This window comes from Callithrix jacchus, chromosome 10 (assembly GCF_049354715.1).
Source record: "Callithrix jacchus isolate 240 chromosome 10, calJac240_pri, whole genome shotgun sequence".
Taxonomy (NCBI): Eukaryota; Metazoa; Chordata; class Mammalia; order Primates; family Cebidae; genus Callithrix; species Callithrix jacchus.
This window is the reverse complement of record NC_133511.1, coordinates 28,592,049-28,618,155: the sequence shown is the minus strand read 5'-3', so window position 1 is coordinate 28,618,155 and position 26,107 is coordinate 28,592,049. Positions and strand designations below refer to the sequence as shown.

Sequence of the window (26,107 nt, the reverse complement as noted above, 5' to 3'; positions counted from 1 at the left end):
ATGAACAGTTAGGAAAGCTGACGCTGGCATCAGATGACCTAGGTTCCTATTATGCCTGGAGCTGAGGCACATTTGGAAAAGTTACTTCTCTAAGCATCCCTTGCTTTATTTACAAAATGGGGGCAACAGTACTCACCAAAAAGAGCTGCTGCGAAGATGAAATGAAAGGTGTGGTTACAGCGCCTGGCCTAGTATTTTCCACCTGGGGGCGGGGCTGGAGGGGTGGCGAGAGAGGGGCAGGAGTGCTTCCAACAACTGGAGAAGGAAGGCGAACTGACAGGTCCCAAGTGCTGCCTACTGTGTGTCAGCATCGGGCTTCCACTCCCAAGAGAGAGGCATCATCTTCAGTTTACAACAGGGGAAAACGGGAGAGAGCTTAAAAACCTCGCCCGGAATCGCACAGCGAGTGCTGCAGGCTCTCCGGATTCCGCAGCAGCTGCTCTAGATGAGGGCGTGCCTAGAGGCCCTGCTCCACGGCTGCAGCGTCTGTGGGATTGGGAACCCGTGCCCCTTTCCTCGCCGCCCCCGCCCCCAGAAGCAGTGCCTGAAGAATTTTCTGAGAACTTTCCCTTTCCTCCCTCCCACGCCTAAGGTCCAGGTCCCAGGCGTTTCCCTTGCTCCTTCATCCCTGGTCCTGCAGAGGCCCGCTTCTCACTTCGCCAGTGCACCCCTCCCGCCACTCCGAGATCTCCGGGCCGGAGCCTGGGAGCGACCGGGAGGAGGCTGCGACGGGGGAGGGGGGCTACGACAGGAGAGGAGAGCCTGGGAGAGAGGCGGAGGGAGGCTGGGGCAAGGGACCCCGAGCGCTGCAACCTCTAGCCTGGCCTGGGAGTGTGACACAGGGGACACCCCTCACTCTGCAGGGGACGAAGCTCCCAGTGGGGCTGGATAAGCTGCCTGATGCCTGGGTTTGACCCCCTAGTTAGCTGCAGCTCTTCGGCTGCGGGGAAGGCGGGGCTGGGGGATGCAGGGTAGGAGGATGGGGGGGGAAGGGCCTGAAGAGGGGAGACAGAGGCCCTGTCCCCAGGGAACCGGGGTGGTGAGGGGATTGGCAGGGCGGGGGACTCCCAGCAAGTGGATCTCTCTTCCTGGAGGAGGGGCAGGCCAGAGGCCCAGAGACTGTGCCCAAACCAGACCGGTGGGCAGATTCCTCCCAGGGGCCATGCTGGTTTCCCACCTTTTCAAAATTACCAACCTTAAAACAAAGCAAAACTCTATTCTAGTGTGCTTGGAGGTTTAATGGCACAGAACCCAGTGGTAATAAATCTTTAAAAATCCATCAGGTATTTCATTTAAAAACCTCACCATTTTGCCACTATTTGTTCTATCACCTTAGGTCTGCATCTATTTTTGAATTCCTGAATGTTTTATGGGTCTACTTTTTGAGCCTGTTTGTTTCATAGCACATGAGGGAGTAGGTGTGAAATCCCAGTGGAAATTGACACAGGGCTTCACTCACTCAGTCAATTAGTCAATCAGTGAACCCCCACTGAACACCCACTGGGCGTTTGAATTATGTTGGGCTCTGGGGGTAGAAGGAAGTCGACTCACAGTTCACTGGCATTCCTGCGCTTTCCATTCCTGGGGATCTACCTAAAATGCAGATTCTGATCCTCTGGGTCTGCAATTTCTGGAGTCCACGGTTTTGCTAAGGAGCCGCAGTGATGTGGATGCGGCTGGTCCTCAGTGCACAGCTGAGTAGCACGACCTCACTGCCATCAGCTGGGAGCTGGACAGCGTGCTGATGCCTAGTCCAGAACCTGGCCCAGGTGACTCTAACAGGCAATGAGATTGAGGACCCTTGATGCATTCTCTGTCCACAAGGAGCTTCTAGTACTATGGGGAGTATACAGGCAAAACAGTCCGTGCAATAGAGAGTGAGAGAGAGGCCAAGGTGCAGTTCTTAATTTGGCTTGTCTGGGGCAGGTGAGGAAGGGTCAGGAAGGCCGGGTTGAGGAAGGTGCCAGTGAGCAGGGTGAGGTAGCAGAGCCTTGTGGGCATGAGAACAGGGGAGCAGACAGTCCTAACAGCTCAGGCATGGAATGCCTGTTATATGCCATCTTTGTGCTGAGTGTTTTTTATGCATTTTATCATTTGATCCTCACACAGGTCTATGAAGTCCATTTTAGTCACCTCATTTTACAGGCCACAAAAGCAGAGCGACTTTAGTAGCTTGCTCCAGGCCACACAGTAAGTAACTAAGCAGCGGACTAGGTTTTGTCTGATGCGGAAGGCTCTAACTGCAGCCACCACCACCGCCACCTGGGCGGTTGTGCCTCAGGAGCCCTCCGGGTGACCATGTTGTTCTGAGCCCCTGGGGGTATCAGGCCCTGAGAAAACTGGCCCTGAATGAAGCCAGATCTACAAGCCTGATCTGCAACCTGAAAGGAATTCATGATTTCTTGCTGTGCCTCTCGCTGGGCACAGGCTCCTCAGTGGCTCGGGTGACTCCCTGCCAACCAGGGCTGTTTTCTTTCTCCCTCCTGCTCCCCTCCAGTGTGCAGCCTATTCATCTAACAGCTGCTCCTCAACTTTTTCTAACCACAATACTTGCCCCCAAAGGTCCTTGACTGCTCCAAGGACATAAGGTGTCCATGCGTTTTAAGTAACACTTGTTCTTGCGTCGTCACTAAGAGTGCCCCATCACTCTCTGAAAGTCAACTTGTATGGCGGCCCCCAGTAAGGACAATACTGCTAACTAGCAGCCACTGACTTCACTCTTAACATCCCTTTACTGGATTCTCCTTCATCTAAGGCAGGCCTGCCTCTGCCAGGAGTGAGGGTAACACTGCCTCACTCTGGGATGTCTCAGATGGGCAGGATGTGCATGCCCATGCCACAGTAACCAGAACCTGTGGGTCTGTGCTGAGCTCTGCCATCTACACCCAGGGCTGTGGTTGTCGGGGCTCAGGGAGTGCAGCTGCTGGATTGGATTCTTCTAACGCAGACACACTCTACATCCTTTTTACTCATGTGCAGTTAGTAGACTTTCTCCTATTTTTATTCAAATGGGATGTCTTAGACCCTCATTTTCATATTTTGATATAGAGAAACATTTAAAATATTACATCCTCTTTATTCTAGGAAGAGCAAATATGCAAACCCATGATGAATGCCACCAAAACTTGCCCTGGGTTTGGAGGACCCAGCAGAGGGTGGTGGGGACGGTGGCAGACGCCACTCAGCTCTAGTTCATTGTTGCCATGCTACGATGTGGCACAGGCACTGCAAGATCCTCCCTGTTCTTTTCCCAGAAAAGCCAGAAATGAAACTTTTGAATATTAAATTTCTTTTTTTCCGTGTTGACCACTAATTCAACAATTTTTGAAAAAGGGAGCAAGCCATAGCAAATGTATGCGTGGGTCAGAGTCAGTCTGCCAGCTGCCAGTTTGTTTGTATTTCTGGGCTAGGGAGTCGGAGAGGCCTTTTCCTTCCATGGACAGGTTGGGCTGCATTGTGAGTTGGGCTGAGAGTGGGGTTGGGAATTGTGGGAGTGTCCCTCCATTCTCCTCACAGCCTTCCTGTTTGCACTAACAGGTCTGCCACAAACCGTGCCTGTCAGTCCTCAGGACGATGCAGGCAGGAGGTGTGGCAGGAGGAGGAGAAGTCAATTTGCAAGGCCTGTGAGAGTAGAGAGGGCAGCTTGGGTTGCTCCCTCAGTGCCCACCAGTCTGGTTCCCATGGCCCTAACTAGCCCTGTCTCCTTGCCCACAGCCTTGGGCTCCCCAGCCCCCTCCACCATGCGGATGGCTGCTATGACATCCCCATTTCTACAAGTGTGGGGTTCCTCGCTGCCTTCTCCTCCGTAACTGGCACCCTGTGCCAACCTGCTGCAGAGAACAACATCTTGGGCAATAGCAATAATCCTCCAGTTCACCAGCAGTAGATATGGTTCTCAATGGGGAGAGATTTCTGACTGCAAGCACTGTGAGTCCTTCCAGAGGAGGGCTGGAGGGACAGGAAGGGGGTCAGGTGGCCTCCTGAGCTGGTTCCTGGCGCCGATATAATGGATGCTGATTCCTTTTCAAGGCATCATGGAAAGGACTGGAGAGCTGTGTGAAAAGAGTGGAATGAGACCGCAGATGCTGATTTTTATACCCAGGATTCTCCTGGCTGTCACAGGCTCCCAAGGGCTCTGGCATCCACAGCTCCCTCACCTCTGCTTTAAGCAGAATACCCCAGAAAGGGCTCCTCTACTCTCCAGAGTGGCTAGAGTCTCTGGTGGCTGTGCATGGGGACTGAGTGTCAGGAGCAGGATGAGGGGCTTTCAGTGAAATGGCAGAGCCGGGGACAGCATGGATCTCGGAACAGTCTGTGTCAGATGGGACACTTCATCCCCATGGAGCTGTCCCTGCACACAATGTTCTCTGATTGCCAAGCTGCTAAGGGCTCTGCAGAAGGGAGCTGCTGGGAAGGCAGATGAGGCATCTCAGGTGGGTGAGGGGCTCCGCTGCATCGGCCTTGCTCAGACCAACCGTCCCTGGGGAGCTGTCCCTGGCGCCCAGGTCTCCCTCTCTCAGCGCATCCTGTGTCTCCTGGGCTGCCTCTGTCCCTCAAAGGGGAGCTCACCGCATGGGTGAGATTATTGTTGAGAACAAAGTCAAGGTGGAGACAAGGATGCAGGACTGATGTTGCTCCCAGAGTCACTCAGTTGTCCCTGTTTTGCTTGGAGACACCCTGACCAGGACAAGCTCTTTAGGAGCATCTTTCCCATCTGTGCCACATTCTCCATGGCCTTTGCACTCTTCTGCTTTTGTCTTCAACACATCAATTCTTTGCCTGCAGCAGCTTGTACTGCCTTTTGGTTTTTCTTTGCAGAATAGCTCTGGAAGTGAAGTGTGTGTGTGTGTGTGTGTGTGTGTGCGCGCGTGCGCGCGCGCGCACATGTGCTACTCTGAACCAGATGCCTTACGTGTGTTAATGCACTTTGTCAGCTCAGCAACACTGTGGAATAAGTGTAATGTGTCCATTATTCAGATCAGGAGACTGAGATTTAGAGCAGGGCGGGAACTTGCTTCAGACCACATGGCTTGCAAGCAGCAGAACCTGGGTTTGAACTGAGAGCGGCCTGACTTCAGAACACAAACTTTCCCTCCCTTCTACTGCGCACCCATTGGAGTCCAGCGACCTTGGTTCTGAATCATAACCCTGACTCCCCTGGCCACATCCTCTGCTCCACATCACATGTTCCTTTATAGGTTCCCACCTTGCGTCTCCTTCCTATATACAAAATAGAAATATTCATGGAATCCTAATGTTCATGACATGTCTGCCATTTTATCAAGAAAAATTCTACCCTACCAAATACTGGCGTTAGGTACTTGGCCCCCCTGGACTGGATTGGTGTAGGTTAAGAGCAGATATGAGGTCTGAAATAATCCTGGTCTTCCTAGTATGTGGGTTTATTATCATGGAATAATAATGGCAGCTTACATGTCTATTGGGCTCTTTCAACTACCGTGTTGGCTCATAAGAGTCCCATCACTTTAGTCCCCGTTAATAGTTGGATAGTTGGGCTTGCCAGAGGGCACACAAATTCGGGTTAACTCACTCCCAGGATTCTGGCATTGTAGACGCAGAAACACCGACTGTGAAGTTTATGTAACATAAACATTGAAAGACTTAGCAATAGGTCTGCCAGGTGACCCTGACTTCTGGCTGCACAGCAAAGAGGGGCCGTCGCGGTGCCAAATGGGGCAACAGAAGGTGCGTTTGGAGCCTGCAGAGCCTCGGGTAATCCAGACCGGTGGGGGAGAATCGGCTGCTCATTTAGACTCCATCCATGGAGGATTCCCCACCACAACTCTAAGGATGTAATAAAGCCTCATGCATTATTTCCTGATATCTAGGGAGAAACATGTACCCTGGAAGTGCTGTGGACTAATTCCATGGCTCCTTTGTCATTAAAAAAACCAAAATACTGAGAGGTCACCATAAACACAAAAAGGCAGAGAGGGAAGGATTAAATGGTGTTTCATGTCAGGATTTTTAAAGGAAGACAGAATTCTAGTCTGAAGGGAGAGCAGGCAGGTCTGGCGTTTTGCTTGGGGAGTTCAATTCTTTGGAGAAAATACAGAAACAAAAAGACCATTCTGATGGTATTTAAAATATCCCCATGTCTACCATATCTAAGTGAGTCTAAATATATTCAGAAATGTTTAAAAGGGTAGATATTAGGCCTGATTCAAGGTATGGAATATGGATTTGAAAGGCTTAGTGTCAGGTGAGTGCCTTTCAAGTAACTTAGCATCACAGATGAAGCCCATTATTGAACAGTGAACCTATGGGGCAGGCCTGTGAGCTTGTGACTGAACTTCCCCACCTGCCAGCTTGGGAAAGTATTTTTCTGTCTTGCCTGGTGAGCCACTGTGAATCACTCGCCCTTCCTTATACCTCTTCTCGTTAATACCGAGCTGTGGCTTACTTGCAAAATCCACACGCACCCTCCTGGATCCCACAGAAGATGTATGAAAAATCATGCCCATAAAAAGGACACGGAAATCAAATTAATTAATTTTGCTTTTTCCCCACATTTGTTTTTGTCTGTCTGGTACTTTTCCTTTTTAAGCCTGCCATCTCTTTGAAAGTGAGCGGCACAGTGATAATCCATGTTCTGCATTGTAACCCTACACTGTATGTATTCCACATTAAATAATAAAGGAGATTAATAATTAAATCAAAATGAAAAACCACTTGTTTCCTCTCTACAGCCCAAGGGACAGATTTCCTGGGCTGGTGCCAATTTGTTAGTGATGATTAGGGAATATGAGGTAGGAGAAGATGCGCAGAGAAGACAGCCTGAAAGCAAGATAATGTGAATTTGAATATCTTCATATAGAAGTGAAAAAATGAGACGGTGAGGGAAGGTAAATGAACCAGTGAGAAAGAGCCAGGGAAACTGGACATAACAGGTATAATCCCGATAATTATAGCTATGTACGAGGGCTGTACCATATACCCAATTTTATTCCAAGTGCTTTACATGCATAAACTCATTTAATCATTTCAGAAAAGGTCTGATACTGTTCTTCCCATTTTATAGATGAGAAAACTGAGGCACAGGAGTGTGAGTCAATTGCTCTGAGTCTAGTAAGTGGTTGGTCTGGATTTGAACACAGGCTGAGTGGCCCTTGAGTCACACTCAATGTCTGAGCAACTCCACAAAAATGGAATGCTTAAATGATCCAAGAAAAAAGAGAGAGAAAAATATCATGGGAGAAGAAATGAAACAGAAAAATCCAGGGAGAAATAGAGAATAACAAAGTGAAAGAAATAGGAAAGGCCTGGCACAGTGGCCCATGCCTGTAATCTCAACACACTGGGAGGCCGAGGCAGGTGAATCATCTGAGGTCAGGAGTTGGAGAACAGGCTGGCCAACCCGATGAAACCCCGTCTCTACTAAAAATACAAAAAAATTAGCCGGGTGTGGTGGTGCACACCTGTAGTCACAGCTACTCGGGAGGCTGAGGCATGAGAATCGATTAAACTCAGGTGGCAGAGGTTGGCAGTGAGCTGAGATTGTGCCACTGTACTCCAGCCTGAGCGACAGAGCAAGACTCTGTCTCAGAAAGAAAGAAAGAGGAAAATTAGAGTAAGGAGTTGAGAATGAAAGAAGAATTTTAAAAAAAGCAAAGGATGACAAGGAAAGATGAAGTGAAGAGAAGTGTAATTGGATGTGGGCACCAGAATGGAAGTTGAGGAGGAGGAAAGAAAGAACAGACGAGAGACCCAGATGAAGGGAACTGTGTCTTGATGCCTTCCATGGGGCACTGCTCATGCACTGTCTTATTTGACCTTTCCCATGGCATTTCAAGGTAGGTGTTATTAGATGCATTTTACAGAAAGAGAACTGAAGGCCTGAAAGTCTAATGTCCAAGGCCACACAATTAGTTCATGGTGGAGCAAAAGAACGGCTGACAATTACAGAATGCCAAAGAAAGAAACTGAAGAATAGCAAATCAGTGGAGAAACATACTGTATCCATGGACAGGAAGACTCAATATTGTAAAAATGTCGATTCTCTCCGAATTCATATACAGATTCAGTGCAGTTTCCATCAAAATCTCACAAGATTTTTTTGTAGAGATAGATAAAATTATTCTAAAATGTGAAAGAGCAAAGCAACTAGAATAGATAAAACAATTTGGGAAAAAGAATAAAGTGGAAGGAGTCAGTCTACATAAGTTCAAGACTCATTACATAGCTGCGGTGATCCAGACTCTATGGTATTGGCAGAAGGATGGACACATAGATCGACAGAGCAGAGCAGAGAACCCAAAAATAGACCTTTGCGAATATGCCCAACTTATTTTTGACAAAAGTGCAAAAGGAATTCAGTGGAGGAAAGGCAGTTTTTAAGACAAATGGTGCTGGAGCAATTGCACATTTTTAGGCAAAAAAAGAACCTTAACCTAAGTCTCAGACTTTATACCAAAGTTAATTCAAAATGGATCATGAACTTAAACATAAAACAGTAAAACTTTTTAGAAAAAAGCATGGAAGACAATTTCAAGATCTAGGGCAGGCAAAGAGTTCTTGGACTTGACAAAAAAAGCACAATCCATAAGAAGAAAAACTAATCAATTAAACCTCCATCAAACTTAAAAACACTTGCTCTGAAAAAGACTGTTAAAATGAAAAGGCAAAAATTACAAATTAGGAGAAAATATTTGCAAATTACATATCTAATAAAGGACTGGGATCTAGAATATATCTTTAAAAATCCTCGAAACTCGACAGAAGCAACAACAAAAGCCAATCCAATTAGAAAATGAGCAAAAGGCATGAGAAGACATTTTGCCAAGAGCTTATGTGGAGGCCAAATCAGCACATGAAAAGATGATCAACAGGCCATGTGTGGGGGCTCACGCCTGTAATGCCAGCACTTTGGGAGGCTGAGGCCGGCAGATCACCTGAAGTTAGGAGTTCGAGACCAGCTTGACAAACATGTTAAAACCTTGTCGCTACTAAAAATACAAAAATTGGCCAGGCATGGTGGACTACGCACACCTGTAGTCCCAGTTACTTGGGAGGCTGAGGCCAGAGAATCTCTTGAACTCAGATGGAGATTGCAATGAGCTAAGATCATACCACTGCACTGCAGCCTGGGCGACAGAGCAAGACTCTGTCTCCAAAAAAGAAAGAAAGAAAGAAAAAGGTCAACAGCATTAGTAAGCAGGGAAATGCAAAATAAAAGGTAGCACTAGAATGGCTAAAATAAGATTCAATAGTGACAACACCAAACATTGGCAAAGATGCAGAGAAACTGGGTCACTGATACACTGTTGGTGAGAGTATAAAATGGCATAGTCATCGATATACCCCAAAACGTAAAATGCAATTAAAAAAAAGTTAAACAAAAATTAAAAAGGAATTGGCATAGTCACAATGGAAAATGGCTTGACAGTTCTTTGAAAAAGAAAAAAACGAAACGTACAACTACCAGATGACCCATCAATTACACTTCTGGGCATTTATCCCAGAGACATGAAAACCTGTGCTCACATAAGAACCAGTCCACAAATGTTTATCGCAACTTTATTTATGATAGCCCCAAGTGAAAACATCCCAGATGCCTTTCAGGGAGTGAATGGTTTAACAAGCAGTGGTACATTCCCACTACGGCACATTCCCAATACTCAGCAATAAAAAACCACACCCCTTTCCACACACACACCCAACAAGCACATATGCATGCCCCTGAATGAATCTCCAGGAGAATTTTGTTGAGTGAAAAAAGCCAATCCCAAAAGATGACATATTGCATACTGTATAATTCTACTTACATAACATTCTTGAGATGACACACACAGACACACACATTCCTGAGATGACACACAGTTGCCAGAGGTTACGAAAAGGGTTGGGTGGGGGGGAAGTGGGCGTGGCTATAAAAGGGCCACAGAAGAGATCTCCGTGGCGATGGAAACGTTGTTTTCTTACCAGTTAGATATTTGTTTTTGTTTTGGTGGTGTACTACAGTTTTGCAAGATGTTACCACTGAGAGAAACTGGATGAAGGGAATGGCAGATCTCTGTTCATTATTTCCGAAACTGCATGTGAATCTATCACGAGCTCAAAATCAAAACGTTTAATGAAAAAATAAAGAATGACTGTAGTAGATAAAGAGGTTGAGTGAAAGAAGCATAAATGTGCTTATGATGAAGAGGATGAGTGGGAAAAAAAGACAGAAATGGAGGGGAAACAAACCAAGAAAGAGAGACAGGGAGAAGAAGAGAAAGGAAATAAAATGTGCCCGAGCACCAGAGCATGCATGTTCAGGAGGAGTCAGGGGAGATTGAAAGAGACCAAGGAAAGGTGGTCAGGGCTGGGGACAGGCTCTGGGTCACCAGCAAACCTGTTTCTCAAGCCCCCTTAGAAGGCTTCCCTGCCCCCCAGGGCAGCCTGCCTTCACCCCTGCAGTCCCCTGTGCCTCTCCCTATGAATTCGCAGCACCGATGCTGGAATCTCTCTGGGCAGCTTTGCTGTCCCCTGGCAGTGGTCTGAGAGCTCGGAGGAAGGGCAGGCCTGATGTGTAAGATCCCACCTTCTAGCTCAGGTGCCTACACAAGTCCTGACCTGTGGTAGGAGCTCCCTACATATTTTTGAGAGAGTTCATCTGGTGAAGGACACTTCACAAAGCAACCTGACTTGGCCGGGGAAGCCTTTATGCTGAGACGTCCGGGGGCTGGTTGCTGGGGCCTGGCGCCCGTGGCTTCTGCAGATGCTGCTGGACAGCCCCCTTGCTGGAGCGTTAGCAGCACCTCCCACTGCTCAGGGCTCCAGGCATCAAGTGCTAAGCAGTGCAGTCATCCCTGGGGTTGGGAAAGTGGGGGGCACACTCTGAGGGGGAGACACAGGTTTGGCCCCAGGAAGCATCTGAGGTCCTCTTGGTTCTTGCACCAAACCCCACTCCCATTTTTCTTTCTGAACAGCAGGAAATAATGTAGGATGATGGCATTGGACCTCCCTGCTTGTACAGTGGGGTGCCTGAAGTCTGAGAAAACATGCAGGGTGGGTGGCACACCCAGGCCGAAACACCAAGCCACAGGGGATGAGAATGAGACTCCAAACTTGCTCTCTCCTTCCCTCCCCTGCCCCTCCATGTCTCCCTCACCCTTTCCTTTCCCCCATGTTATCTGACCACCCCATTGATTGATCCCTGGTGACCAGGAAGTGCTGTTGCCACCTGCCAACTGGTCAGAAGATCTGTGACCTTTGCCCTCAGGCTGCTCTGGTCCCGAATGATAATGGAAGTTAACATTTAAGCACTAGCCAGGATCTCCAGGGTCACACGTTAAAGCTTTGGCTCTGCTATGTAACTTAGCACGGCTCTTGGCAAGGGTTCCAGCCATCCTGGGCCCTGCTGACTAGAATAGCTCCCTTATCAGAATGTCAAGGTAGGAGGAACTAGATAAGCTGCTGCCCAGCAGGGGCTTCAGAGGCAGCCGCTCACAGCAGCCCTGACTGGTAGAATGTCAGAAAGGGAAGCTGTCCACTCTGTTCTAAAACAATTCCAGAGAAAGCCACTCTACAAGTCTTCTTGAGAAATGCACTCAGCTATTATTCAAATGGCTCACTACAATCCTTTGTATGGGAACTCCCATTCTTCTGCTTTTTTTTTTTTAATTCCTCCCTGGCTGACAACTATCTTAACAGTTATCTGATGATGGATTCGCTCTTGGCAACACGGCCAGCTCTCAGTGACCTGTCTGTGGCCCTCACACGGTGAACATTTTCATCCAAAAATGGCCTCTTTGAACTACCTGATGGATTCCCTGACCCCTGCTTTCTCTCCACCATCTTTCCACCTCCAGCCTAAATAGTCAATAAGTATTGGCTCAGAAAATGCAAGTTTTTGCTAACATTCACCTAAACAAAAAGCATAACCCTGCCCCAATGACCACATTCCAAGGTTTTCAAAAATTAATTATTGCTGACACATGATAATTGATCAAACAAATGGTTGCTGAACAAGTTTTAAAAATGCAAAGTGGATGCAGTTTTCAAGTACACGAAAGCACAGCACGCCCATTTGTGGCTTCGCCCACAGCAGAGAGAAGAATCAGGTCATTTGAAGGGCAAGTGGGAACTGGAGAATGGGTACTCTAGTCGTTTCTTCCCTCCTGGGGAGTTTACTGCATCACAGATGACTAGAGCAGCCTTCAGGATCTCTTGAATTCCTGGACAAGAAACCCAGTCAGGAGCTTGCAGAAAGCCCCAGAGGGATCTCGCTTTGCACCAGAGGCAGCGAGGCAGGGGAATGTTGTGACAGAGCCTTACGCATGTCTCTGCTGGACCCACAAATGAAGAGCTTTGCACTGCTCAGGACGAGCCAGCAGACTCCGGGGAAGCCACGATGGGGAATCCCACTAAGATCCGACTTCAACCCAGAGAAGGTAACTAAGCTCTGGGGACAGCCCTGGGCAGAGTAAATGTGGCCCAGCTCCTCTCTGAGCCTCCTCACCCTTGGCTCCTCCTTCAGCTCAACTACTCACTGGATGGAGCACATTCATTTCTGCTGAGTGCAGGCAGGCTACTTAAATAAAAAATCCTGCCTGTGAGTAATGCCAGCAATTTACAGCAGCTTTTGGAGAGGCCAGAAAACAGCCATGCTTGAATGGCTGGTTCCCTTTCTGTTGGAGAGCTAGGTAGCAGGGCTGGAACACTGCTCTGGGGACAATCCTTGTGCTTTGTGGAATGTGTAGGCAAATTCTCCATCCCTCCTTTTTTTTTTTTTTTGAGATGGGGTCTTGCTATGTTGTCCCGATTGGTCTTGAACTCCTGGGCTCAAGTAAGCCTCTTACCTCAGCCCCCTGAGCTGGCAAGTGCTCTATGTGATGTTTCCTTTCTTTCAATGGTGGCCCTTCTGCTGCTCTTCCAAGAGGCACATACCCTGTGCCCCAGGCCTCCCCCTGAAGGCCTTATGCCTCTAGGCAGAATGGTGCCATCTCAGGTTGGCTCCATAGATAGTTTAAAATGCCAGCCACGCCGACCAAGCTCTTCACGCCAGAGTCCAGCATGGCCTCTAACTCCCACATCTTTCGCTCTGCTCTGTTCATTCCTCAGATTCCAGGAAGCCTGAGGGCCTCATTCAGCCAGCTGGTGCGACTTACACCTGGCTTTGAGGAAAAGCAGGGGTGTGGGAAGACCAGAGCAGCTTTCAGAATTAGCTTTTGTTAGCGGAAAGACCCTGGATTTAAAGCCAGAGGACAAGAGCTTTGGAAATAACAGTGCTGCTGCCACGTAGTGCTTGGAGTTCTATCACCCTTACTCATCTACGAAACAGAAGACACAAGCTCTGCCCACAGGATTGGTGTCAAGATGAGCTCATGAACGTATCTAGCTCAGCACCTTGGTTTCATAAATATTAGCCTTTTTCTCACATGGAAAAGTGCTTTGGGAACCAGAAAGCCCTATAAAGCGTGGCTTATGACGAAAACGAGGCACGTTTTGGAGTCGGAGCTAGGAAAGAATACCCCTTTATGAGCTGTGCACCTCAGGCAAGTGGCACAGCCTCTCTGGGCTGCAATATTTCACCTGTAGAAGGAAGGTGATAATCTCCTCTTGTTAAAAGGATTGAAACAGAGTCAAGTACTTGGCACGTTCCTGTTGATCTTCTTCTGGTGTTTGAAAAGAATTCTGGAACAGGTTCTGGGCTGGCCTTGCTCGCACATTCTGGGCAGCCCTAGAACTTTGGGGACTGGACCTGAGGCCCTCCACAGCCCCGGGGGAGCCCTGTCTGAGGGAAGGCACAGATAAAACTAGAGGGCAACATCTCTGTAGGGAGAAGCACTGACTTGAACAGAAGGGGAGCAATGACAAGGTCGCCCTTCCCTGTTCCCTATCATCTGTCCTTGAAGCCTTCACCTCTGGCCTTTCCGAACCATTTGAAAGCTCTTTAAAAAGAGATAGGGAGGTATGCAGGAAGTGACTTGGGCAGCGAGGGGAGCAGAAATCACAAGGCTGTGTTTCCAATTTGGCCACACTTAAAAGAGAGAGCAAGATTAGACAGTGGATCTAAGGCTGAGGGGCCACGGTCCCCACCCTGGCTGCCCTGATCCCATTTGAAGGTAGAGTCCTACCAAATGAATAAAGTCCTCCCCACCCCACCCCCACCTCCTGGTCACTGTCCTTGCCTCTCACACCACTGCTGGGACCACTGCTGCGCTGAGCTGGGGTGCCCCCAGGTAGCCCTGGTCTAGAGTCAGAAGTGGAGGTGTTTATGGCTGGGCTCCCCACGCCCAGGGCATCCTGCAGCCACGGAGATCTCCAATTTCCTGTCTAAACTTGAGACCTGCCCTAAGCTTTTCCTTATCCCCCCTGGCTCACAATCTAGCAGGTTCCCTGTGAAAGCCTGCTGCCCCGGAGATGGACGCCTGAGGGTATCGTCCTGCCCGCCAGAACCCGCGAGCCGGGGGAGAAATGGAGGAGGAAAAAAAGACAACTTACTTGTTGAGATCAGAGCTGCCGAGTCCCACTGAGGCTAACTTCTGGGGTGTCCCTTAGCGGCAGTGCAGGGGGCTCTCAGAGGTTTCGGGGCGACTCCCCAGCCCCTGCCATGATCCCACGAAGGTGCTGTAGCTGGAACCTCTCCCTGTCGTGGGGTCCTTTGGGTAGAGGTGCCTAAGCCATCCTGCCCCTTCACTTGCGGCCCCTTGGGTCACTCCCTTGCTCCAGCGAGAGGAGCTGGAGGCAGTCTCTCTCTCTCTTTCCCCCCGTGTGTGTGTGTGTGTGTGTGTGTGTGTGTGTGTGTGTGTGTCCCCTCCTCCCTCTCCCCTCCTCTTTCCCTCCGTTCCTGGTATGGTTGAATCTCTGGGTAGTAACGCGACTGGAAGGGCCACCGGCATTGGCGGCGGGGGGCGGGCTGGGGTGTGGCGGGGGCTCCATGTGATCCGGGACGCCGTCAGCTCGGTAGGACTGGGAGGGAGGAGGAAGGCGGCGGAAGAGCCCGTCAGGCGTCCAGCCCTCCGCTCGCATATCCGAGGCCCCCTGCGCCCTCCCCCGGCTCCCCCTGCCCCCGGCTGCACCCCTGTTGCGGGTGCCAGGGACCGAGACCTGCGCGCGCACGAGCGTCCCGCGCCTATGTGTGAGAGCCGCGTGTTTAGTGGGTGCGGTGGAGCAGACAGAAAGAAGGGAGAAACTATTAGGGCAGAAATCTTGGCTCGGAGCCTCGGCGGGGATGCTCGGTAGCTCCGTGGTGCGCTGAGCGGGCGGTTGGCAGCATTTCTCGGTTTCCCGGGAGGGATGCAGCAGATGGGGGAATTCCTTCGGGAAGGCGGGGGAGCCGCAGTCTGGGCGCTGCATCCCCCGCGCGACGGTTCTGGCACCCGCTGTGGAGGGAGGGTCCGGGGGCCTGATCCGCCGACTGCCGGTGGAGTAGGTCCAGGTACAGGACCCAGGCCAGCTGTCCTCGGGGTCGCTGCTCACCCCGGACGTTCTCTTCCGGGCGTGCGGCGTCTGCTGGGCGGCGATGGCTGGCAACGCGCCGGGCATGGACCGGAGGCCGGAGCGGCCGGGAGGGAACAGAGCTCAACCTTGCCCAGGAGCGGGCAGAGCCGGCGTCCTCCGCACCGCCTCCCGGATCTCCCTTTTAGATTCCTCCCTGCCTTGAGGACAGATGATGACCAGAGTGTGTTCTTTAAATCGTGGGGGCCGTAGGAAAGGCAGCTGTCAGGGCACGCTGGAAGGGAGGGCTGCTGTCTGGGTAGGGCCAGCAGGTGCCTCTGAGGACCGGTTGTTTTGGGTGGCCCTTCTCGCCGGGTGGTGTTCCCTCTGGCCCCTCTCTGTCACCCAGCCTTTTGCGTCAAGATCTCCCATGCCAGCCCCCTCTCTCGGGACAGACAAAACTTGGTCAAAAGTGGGGTACTCCCAGCACCTAGCACAAGTGCTAAGAGAATGATGTCTATGACCAGAAAACTGGTTTATTACCTTACAATGAGAAAAACTCTTGTCACTGATACTGGAGGGCACCAAGTCCATCCTCTCCTGTAAGCACAGTGACATGGAAATGTGGTCTTTAATGGGGCCTGGGGGTCCTCTTGCCTTGGAGACTAGCGTGCATGCAGCCCATTGCCCAGGCACCGTCCTCCGGGACAGTTCTCAGAGCAGCCCTGCCACAGTGGGCCCCCTGGATGCCCCTCTTCTCTCTGTAGAGGGGGGCGATTACTAAATATGGCCACAACAGTCCCTAACAGGAAAGCTCTGTGTCCCCTTAGGGACTCAGCTTGCCTAGGTGCTCACACACCTCACTGTATGTTGGCTGATCTGAGGGCTGAATACCAATGAGGAGAAAGTTCTTAATTCCTTCCTTGCCTAGTTCTTGGGAGAGGCTTTGGCTGTGCAGTTCTCAGGTCCAGATAACACACACTATAATCATCTGCTGAGGCCTGAGGAGGGCCTCCGTCCTGGCTTAGCGGTTGCTTTTGGATTACGTATGAAGACCATGATATTCCTTCTGCCATTATGGGGTGGCAGCGCGGAGCGGGTGGGAAGGGAGCTGGACTGCCTTTAAGGCAAAATATAGGTTGCTCTGGGAAATACTGTTTTGCAAAGATTCTCTCAGTGATGGGACCTTGGATCAGGAGACAGAAAAATCTGTGTACAGGTCTCACCTGAGAACTGAAAAATGAGAAATTTGGGGCGTCTAGTCCTGAATGATTGTTGCAAACTTATAGGAGCTTTAGCTTTTCCATGACCAAGCCTCTCAAAGAGCGCAGACAACATTTGAGGATAGAAACGAATAAAAGAACTACTCAGGGAGGAGTGCCAGGTGCTAAGTGTGTCTTTTATTGCCTGAAAATTGCTGAGGAGATGCTTGAAAGCAACGGAAAATGTTTATGTATTATTACTGTTAATTAGGGGACAGCCCCACCTCCTCTGTTCCCTTCATCTGCTTCTCTTACCTTTTTTCATTGCACAGGAGATGGCTTCACAATTAAAGATTTTCTCTTTAGAATATGAGACTTGCAGAAAATTACTTTTTCTCCTATTTGTGGAAATTCTATTTGCATTTATGAGACTGGTAATGTCTCATAAATATTTCCTATTAGATAAAATATTAATTAAAGGAGTGTGTTGAGTTATACTCTGAAATCCTAACTAAATAGCTTCTAAAACAAATATTTTAAGCATTTTCTCTCTTGTCAGGAGAATTCTTCATACATTCCTTGTATATATTAATAAGCTCATCTGTAAACAGCAGATATCTATCAAGTAAGGACATACTATTTTGCAATATTTAACATAATATGGTAGCTGCCACTCAGTATAAAAAAACAAAACCAGATATTGCCAACACTGTGAAATCCACACGGGATTACCTCCTCTTCTCCCAAGAAAGAACCAGCAGCCTGAGCCTGCGTCTGATGTTTCTGTTTCCCATGGCTGTTTAAATGCTAAACAGACACACACACACACACACACACACACACACACGCCTATACTTAGTGAATATTGACCATATATATGTATTTTTATGTCCACAAACTCTGTTGGTCGATAGAGGCCTACTGTGTTTGAGGCACTTTGACAGGTGCTATGAGAGAGACTAAAGAGTATAATGGTGGGCTCTGATCTCAAATGCATCACATCTAATGGGGAAGGCGGCATAACTGTGGTGGAGCAGGGGAGTTAGCAGACAAATTAACATTGTGGGGTTTTAATTCCTAGGTGTTAATTGGGTGCTGGTGTGGAATTGACAGGAATGCTAACACAGCTCGGAGAAGAGCTGGGACTGACTTCTGACAGCAAGGCTACCTAGAGAAGGCGGGTGTGAAGGAGTTGGGGAAGGAAGACTAAAGTCTGAATGCGATGAGAGGGAGAGAAGTTGAGGAGCTGGGCTGGGAACCAGGGCTTGGGGAGGCAAGGCTCAGGGCGCTCAGGGACCACAGGAAAGGGAAGCGCTGCTGGGGGATGGGGAGGTAAAGTGGTGACACCAGTGGCTGTAATTAACACAGTGCCTACTATGTGCTAGCTCTGCTTGGTGTTTCATGTAAGTAATTGCTTGTAATTTTTTTTTTTTGAGGCGGAGTTTCGCTCTTGTTACCCAGGCTGGAGTGCAATGGCGCGATCTTGGCTCACCGCAACCTCCGCCTCCTGGGTTCAAGCAATTCTCCTGCTTCAGCCTCCTGAGTAGCTGGGATTACAGGCATGCACCACCATGGCCAGCTAATTTTTTGTATTTTTAGTAGAGACGGGATTTCACCATGTTGACCAGGATGGTCTCCATCTCTTGACCTCGTGATCCACCCGCCTCGGCCTCCCAAAGTGCTAGGATTACAGGCTTGAGCCACCACGCCTGGCCTGTAATTTTTTTGACAGCCTCAGGAGGGAGGTAGGTTTAGCACCTTTCTCTGGAGAGGAAACAGGCACAGACAAGTCAAGTCCCCTTCCACTGGCAGGAATTGCAGAGCTGCTACCAGAACCCAGTTTCGTTAGTTTCCAAAATCGTATTTCTAATTGTTATGGGCTAAACTGTGTCTCTCCCAAATTCATATGTTGAAGGCCTGATTCCAAGCGCTTTCAAATGTCACTGTATTCGGATACAAGGCCTTTAAAGGGGTGAATAAATTAAACTAAGGGGACGGCTGCGGTGGCTAATGCCTGTAATCTCATATTTTGGGAGGCCGAGGAGGGTGGGTCACCTGAGGTCAGGAGTTCGAGATTGGCCTGGCCAACATGGGGAAATCCCGTCTTTACTAAAAATACAAAAATTAGCTGGGCATGGTAGTGCACGCCTGTAGTCCCAGCTACTTTGAAGGCTGAGGCAGGATAATTACTTAAACTCAGGAGGTGGAGGTTGCAGTGAGCCCAGATTGCACCACTGAACTCCAGCCTGGGTGATAGAGTGAGGCTTCATCTCAAAAAAAAAAAAAAATTAATTAAACTAAGATTATTAGGATGAGCCCAAATCCCATCTCACCGGTGTCCTTATAAGAAGAGGAACGACCGTGTGGACACTAGAAGGCAGCTGTCTCCCAGCCAGGCAAAGAGGTCTTGGGAGAAACCAACTTTCTTGACAACCTTGATCTTGGACTTCTAACTTCCAGGGCTGTGGGAAGAAATCAATTTCTGTTGAGCCACCCAGTTGGTGGTGTTTTGTTACGGCAGCCGTAACAAATGAAGATGCTAATCACGCATCTCTGCCTCTCAGAAGAGCCTCATACCCCATCTGGAATTTTCTTCTGCAGATTGAAAGCAAGTACTAAAAATTTCTGGGTTGGGGAGAATTATGAAAATCATTGTGAAGACCTTCCTGGGGGGTGGTCTGTGGATGATTTATTCACTTATTCATTTCAATGAAGACATATGGAGCCCCTGTTTTGTGACCTCTGCAATTACAGGGACTATGTTCGTCTTGTTCACCTCTGGGCTCCACTTGCTCCCACTGCTAAGCACAGCATCTGCTATATAGGAGATGATCAATACATATCTGTCAAATGAGAGAAAGGATATGGGGTAGGTTCTGCGGTTAGAGAAAAATGACAAGACAAACACAGAGCTTGCCTTCAAGGAGCTGACGGTGTGGTGAGGCTGGCAGCCAGCTTGTGGTTAGTTTAGGTGGAGCTGAGATTATTGCACAGTGCCATCCATTGGCACTTTTGCAGTGAAGAAAGTGTTCGATATTTTTTCTGTATAATGTGGCATGTGTGGTGACTGCATATGTGAAATGTGGCTACTGTGAATAGGAGAGGAAGTTTTAAGTTTTAATTAATTTGCATTTAAGTAGGCACTATGGCTGGTGGTTACCGTATTGCACAGTCTAGGATGAGAGGCAGGGAGAGGGCTTGTGGGCTGAGCCCTGGTGCTGGCCTGAAGTAAAGGGGCTGCAACAAGGCAGGGGAAGAAACAGCCTTGGGACCCCCCTCCCCACCTTGTAGTGGGTTGTACAGTCTGGCTGCAACAGTGCCACCCCCTGGGATCATGTGTGAAATGCAGAATCTCAGGCTCCACCCTCCTCCTGCTCCAAGATAATTTACCTTTTAACAAGATCTCCAAGTGACTCCTATGCACACTGGGGTTTGGAAAAGCACGATGTGGAAGACGCAGCTGAGAAAGGGTCAACAGGAGCCCAAAGGAGAAGGGAAATGGGACTGGATGGCTTGGAGCTGAGCTGGGCTAAGCTCCCCTAAATCTCCAGGGGCACTGAGGCGCCCTCCTCTGTGCACACCTTGACCCCTCTGATAGAGCTCTGATCACATGTATTAGGGGTTCTATGACCTGTTTCTCTCCTCTACCTGCAATTCACAAATTCCTTAAGGGCATAAAGCTTGTTTTTTAAAACCCCAGTAAATATTTACTCAACGTGCGCATGCCTGATGTAAGAAACAGGAAAATTAGCAGGAGTAGATGGCTGGGATGGGAGAGCTGCAAAGTTTGATTCTAGACATGCTGCATGCACATCTAACTGAAGGCTGGTGAATTGCCTAAGTGAAATTGTCTGAGAAGAGGCAGGAATGGATGTCTGGAGATGAGGAGGGAGTCGGGGATGGGGTGGAGACTTAGACTGAATGTCATCCACAGAGGGAAGAAATAAGTTAGATATCTGGAGGAGGGTGGAGAGAGAAGGAGAAGAGGCCAGAGCTGGAAACCATGTTCAGATCTGGAACAGAGGGAGGAGGATTCAGAACAGGAGATAGAGGAGTGATCAAGATGGATGGGGGCAGCACTGAGTGGCAGCACTGCCTGGAAATAAAGAGGGGCAAGAAACAGAGTGGCCAGTGTGCCAGAGTCCCTCATTAATAGAATATTTCTTTCATAGTATTTATCTTATTAATAGGATAGTCTCGTTAGTAAAATATGTCTTTTGTAGTATTTAACTTATGAAGTCTGTGTGCAATACAGCAGGGGTCCAAAACAGGTAACCACAGATCCAGAAAAGTCATGGAAAACAGGGCCAATGGGAAAAAAAATCCTAATCACTGGCCAGGCTATCAAGCTGTCGTTAGTGACTTTGCAGGACGCGTTAAAGACTAAAGACGCCTCCCCTTCATCTCAGAACGCAAAGCAGATATACTGTCTGGGAAAGTGGCCTGATATTCGTGTTGACGTCTCGGCTTCTCCCAGTACATAAGCTGTCCACTTGTCACTGGATGATCCCAAATTCACTTTTCATTGAGTGTCACTGAATTCTGACCACAGGGAGCACCAGTGGTAGTTTCAGCTTCCCTGAAACAAGCTCCCCGTTCCTGAATTTCCTCCCACTTTCGAGTCCAGACCCAGGTACCTGAGAGGCATTTGCCACAGCTGGCCGCACCGTCGACTCCATAAGTTAATGTCTGTTCCCAGAGGGCACAGCCCTTAGCCCCAGCACTTGGTCCCCAGTGCTGAGCTTCCGGTTATTGCACCACTAGGGGCAAATGTTGCTTTTCTTCCCATTAAGTGAAGTGGGATCCTATTTGGCAAGGAAAGAAAATAAATGACTTTAATTCCTTCCTAACTTTATTGATAACAAACTCACTTAATTCTGCTTTGTGGAAAACATAGACAAGCTGACCAGCGAGCATCCGCCCTGCCCTGGTGCAGTTTCCACAAGGGAGGCAACAGCACCATCTAGTGGTTGAAGGACATTTCACACTAGGTGGAATACGTGTATTTACCTACTTTGATCTTTAGTTTTTGTTTTATTAAAGTGATGTATTTGAGGCATCACATTCTTCCATGTAATTGGAAACAAAAGCAGCTGGGTCTCCTCTTTGACCATCTTTCAATTTCCAGAGGCCACCACTTTTCATTTATTTTGGCTATTTTTTCTCCTTGGTTTTGTCTCTAAATGACATGCTTCTAGCAATACTTCTAGATGCTTCCGTCTTCAGAGACCACCTATAAACTTTCCATCACTGAAGATGGAAACATGACTCCCTTTCCTCCTCTGTCCCTACCACCGTTTCTCATTCAGCAAAGGAGTTGTGTCACAATTTTGGTTGGATGAATACTTGGTTTTAATATTTTTATTTTGTGGTTGATCCATGCAGTAACCCAGATTGCTTTGTCTTTTCTGCACAATGTTTTTGCCTTCTCTAAAGGGACTAATTATCTCGACTTGGTTTGTGTAGTTGTGTAGTTTGTCTCTGCTCTCATTGCTTTTTTTTTTTTTTTTTTTGCAACGGAGCCTCTCGCCTTGTCACCCAGGCTAGAGTGCAATGGCGCGATCTTGGCTCACTGCAACCTCTGCCTCCTGGGTTCAAGCGAGTCTCCTGTCTTAGCCTCCTGAGTAGCTGAGATTACAGGTGTAAGCTTTGCCCCACCACGCCCAGGTAATTTTTGTATTTTGGGTAGAGATGGGGTTTCCTTCCCCATGTTGACCAGGCTGGTCTTGAACTCCTAATCTCAAGTGATCATCCTACCTTGGCCTCCCAAAGTGCTGGGATTACAGGCATGAGCCACCACGCCTGGCCTCATCACCAATTTCAATGCAAAAGTTTCCACCTATGGTTTCAATTTCCTCTCAAGATGTCCAGATGCACCAGAAGTCCTACGGACACCGTCTGGAGAAATCTCCATGACTCCTTTTGCTCTCTTGGGTCTGGCCTGGTTGCCCTCTCTGCCTAGTGCACAGCTGGCTTTCTGGCATCTCTGTTTCCTTTGCCTCACTCCCATTTTGCATTCCTGTTTCCTGAATTCCGTATGTGTTTCTTTCTTTCTTTTTTTTATTTATTATTATTATTTTTTTTATTTTTTATTGGATTTTAGGTTTTGGGGTACATGAGCAGAGCATGCAAGACAGTTGCGTAGGAAGACACATGGCAGTGTGCTTTTCTTTCCTTCTCCCCTTCACCCACATTTGGTATTTCTTCCCAGGCTATCCCTCCCCACCTCCCCCTCCCACTGGCCCTCCCCTTTTCCCCCCAATAGACCCCAGTGTTTAGTACTCCCCTTTCTGTGTCCATGTGTTCTCATTTTTCATCACCTGCCTATGAGTGAGAGTATGCGGTGTTTCATTTTCTGTTCTTGTGTCAGTTTGCTGAGGATGACGTTCTCCAGATTCATCCATGTCCCTACAAACGACACAAACTCATCATTTCTGATTGCTGCATAATATTCCATGGTGTATATGTGCCACATTTTTCCAATCCAGTCTATTATCAATGGGCATTTTGGTTGATTCCAGGTCTTTGCTATTGTAAACAGTGCTGCAATGAATATTCGTGTACATGTGTCCTTATAGTAGAACGATTTATAGTCCTTTGGATATATACCCAGTAATGGGATTGCTGGGTCAAATGGAATTTCTATTTCTAAGGCCTTGAGGAATCGCCACACTGTCTTCCACAATGGTTGAACTAATTTACACTCCCACCAACAGTGTAAAAGTGTTCCTTTTTCTCCACATCCTCTCCAGCATTTGTTGTCTCCAGATTTTTTAATGATCGCCATTCTAACTGGCGTGAGATGGTATCTCAATGTGGTTTTGATTTGCATCTCTCTGATGACCAGTGACGATGAGCATTTTTTCATATGATTGTTGGCCTCAAATATGTCTTCTTTCATAAAGTGTCTGTTCATATCCTTTGCCCACTTTTGAATGGGCTTGTTTTTTCCTGTAAATCCGTTTGAGTTCTTTGTAAATTCTGGATATCAGCCCTTTGTCAGATGGGTAAACTGCAAAAATTTTTTCCCATTCTGTTGGTTGCCGATCCACTCTAGTGACTGTTTCTTTTGCCGTGCAGAAGCTGTGGAGTTAGATTAGGTCCCATTTGTCTATTTTGGCTTTTGTTGCCAATGCTTTTGGTGTTTTGTTCATGAAGTCCTTGCCTACTCCTATGTCCTGGATGGTTTTGCCTAGATTTTCTTCTAGGGTTTTTATGGTGCCAGGTCTTATGTTTAAGTCTTCAATCCATCTGGAGTTAATTTTAGTGTAAGGTGTCAGGAAGGGGTCCAGTTTCTGCTTTCTGCACATGGCTAGCCAGTTTTCCCAACACCATTTGTTAAACAGGGAATCCTTTCCCCCTTGCTTGTTTTTGTCAGGTTTATCAAAGATTGTATAGTTGTAGATATGTTGTGTTGCCTCCGGTGCCTCTGTTTTGTTCCATTGGTCTATGTCTCTGTTTTGGTACCAGTACCATGCTGTTTTGATTACTGTAGCCTTGTAGTATAGTTTGAAATCCGGTAGTGTGATGCCCCCCACTGTGTTCTTTTTGCTTAGAATTGACTTGGCTATGCAGGCTCTCTTTTCGTTCCATATGAAGTTCATGGTGGTTTTTTCCAGTTCTGTGAAGAAAGTCAATGGTAGCTTGATGGGGATAGCGTTGATTCTGTAAATTACTTTGGGCAGTATAGCCATTTTCACGATATTAATTTTTCCTAACCATGAACATGGAATGTTTCTCCATCTGTTTGTGTCCTCTCTGATTTCGTTGAGCAGTGGTTTGTAGTTCTCCTTGAAGAGGTCCCTTACGTTCCTTGTGAGTTGTATTCCAAGGTATTTTATTCTTTTTGTAGCAATTGTGAATTGCAGTTCATTCTTGATTTGGCTTTCTTTAAGTCTGTTATTGGTGTATACAAATGCTTCTGATTTTTGCACATTGATTTTATATCCTGAGACTTTGCTGAAGTTGCTTATCAGTTTCAGGAGTTTTTGGGCTGAGGTGATGGGGTCTTCTAGGTATACTATCATGTCGTCTGCAAATAGAGACAATTTGGCTTCCACCTTTCCTATCTGAATACCCTTTATTTCTTTTTCTTGCCTGATTGCTATGGCTAGAACTTCCAGAACTATATTGAATAGTAGTGGTGAAAGAAGGCATCCTTGTCTAGTGCCAGATTTCAAAGGGAATGCTTCCAGTTTTTGCCCATTCAGTATGATATTGGCTGTTGGTTTGTCATAAATAGCTTTTATTACTTTGAGATATGTTCCATCGATACCGAGTTTATTGAGGGTTTTTAGCATAAAGGCTGTTGAATTTTGTCAAATGCCTTCTCTGCGTCAATTGAGATAATCATGTGGTTTTTGTTTTTGGTTCTGTTTATGTGGTGAACTACGTTTATAGACTTGTGTATGTTGAACCAGCCTTGCATCCCCGGAATGAATCCTACTTGATCATGGTGAATAAGTTTTTTGATTTGCTGTTGCATTTGGCTTGCCAATATTTTATTGAAGATTTTTGCATCTATGTTCATCATGGATATTGGCCTGAAGTTTTCTTTTCTTGTTCGGTCTCTGCCGGGTTTTGGTATCAGAATGATGTTGGTCTCGTAAAATGATTTGGGAAGTATTCTCTCTTTTTGGATTGTTTGAAATAGTTTTAGAAGGAATGGTACCAGCTCCTCTTTGTGTGTCTGGTAGAATTCGGCTGTGAACCCGTCTGGACCTGGGCTTTTTTTGTGTGGTAGGCTCTTAATTGCTGCCTCGACTTCTGACCTTGTTATTGGTCTATTCATAGTTTCAGCTTCCTCCTGGTTTAGGCTTGGGAGGACACAGGAGTCCAGGAATTTATCCATTTCTTCCAGGTTTACTAGTTTATGTGCATAGAGTTGTTTGTAATATTCTTTGATGATGGTTTGAATTTCTGTGGAATCTGTGGTGATTTCCCCTTTATCATTTTTTATTGCATCTATTTGGTTGTTCTCTCTTTTCTTTTTAATCAATCTGGCTAGTGGTCTATTTTGTTGATCTTTTCAAAAAACCAGCTCTTGGATTTATTGATTTTTTGATGGGTTTTTCGTGTCTCAATCTCCTTCAGTTCAGCTCTGATCTTAGTTATTTCTTGTCTTCTGCTGGGTTTTGAGTTTTTTTGATCTTGCTTCTCCAGCTCTTTCAATTTTGACGATAGGGTGTCAATTTTGGATCTCTCCATTCTCCTCATATGGGCACTTATTGCTATATACTTTCCTCTAGAGACTGCTTTAAATGTGTCCCAGAGGTTCTGGCATGTTGTGTCTTCGTTCTCATTGGTTTCGAAGAACTTCTTTATTTCTGACTTCATTTCATTGTTTACCCAGTCAACATTCAAGAGCCAGTTGTTCAGTTTCCATGAAGCTGTGCGGTTCTGGGTCAGTTTCTGAATTCTGAGTTCTAACTTGATTGCACTATGGTCTGAGAGGCTGTTTGTTATGATTTCAGTTGTTTTGCATTTGTTGAGCAGTGCTTTACTTCCAATTATGTGGT

General features: G+C 47.6%; 1 protein-coding gene and 1 long non-coding RNA gene across 2 annotated transcripts in view; one reads left to right on the top strand and one right to left on the bottom strand.

The window, feature by feature from the left end:
• The window catches only part of KCNJ5 (potassium inwardly rectifying channel subfamily J member 5), a 28,852-nt gene extending 14,123 nt beyond the window's left edge, over positions 1 to 14,729 (bottom strand). Inside the window, exon 1 of the mRNA XM_035265060.3 lies at positions 14,452 to 14,729. The gene's annotated coding sequence lies outside the window, so the exon portion shown is untranslated. The remainder of the gene's footprint in view (positions 1 to 14,451) is intronic.
• Positions 1,665 to 8,325, top strand: KCNJ5-AS1 (KCNJ5 antisense RNA 1). Its single transcript, XR_008475111.2, has 3 exons — positions 1,665 to 1,769; positions 2,756 to 3,015; positions 3,461 to 8,325. It is a non-coding gene; the product is annotated as a KCNJ5 antisense RNA 1 (long non-coding RNA).
• Positions 14,730 to 26,107: the final 11,378 nt, after the last annotated feature.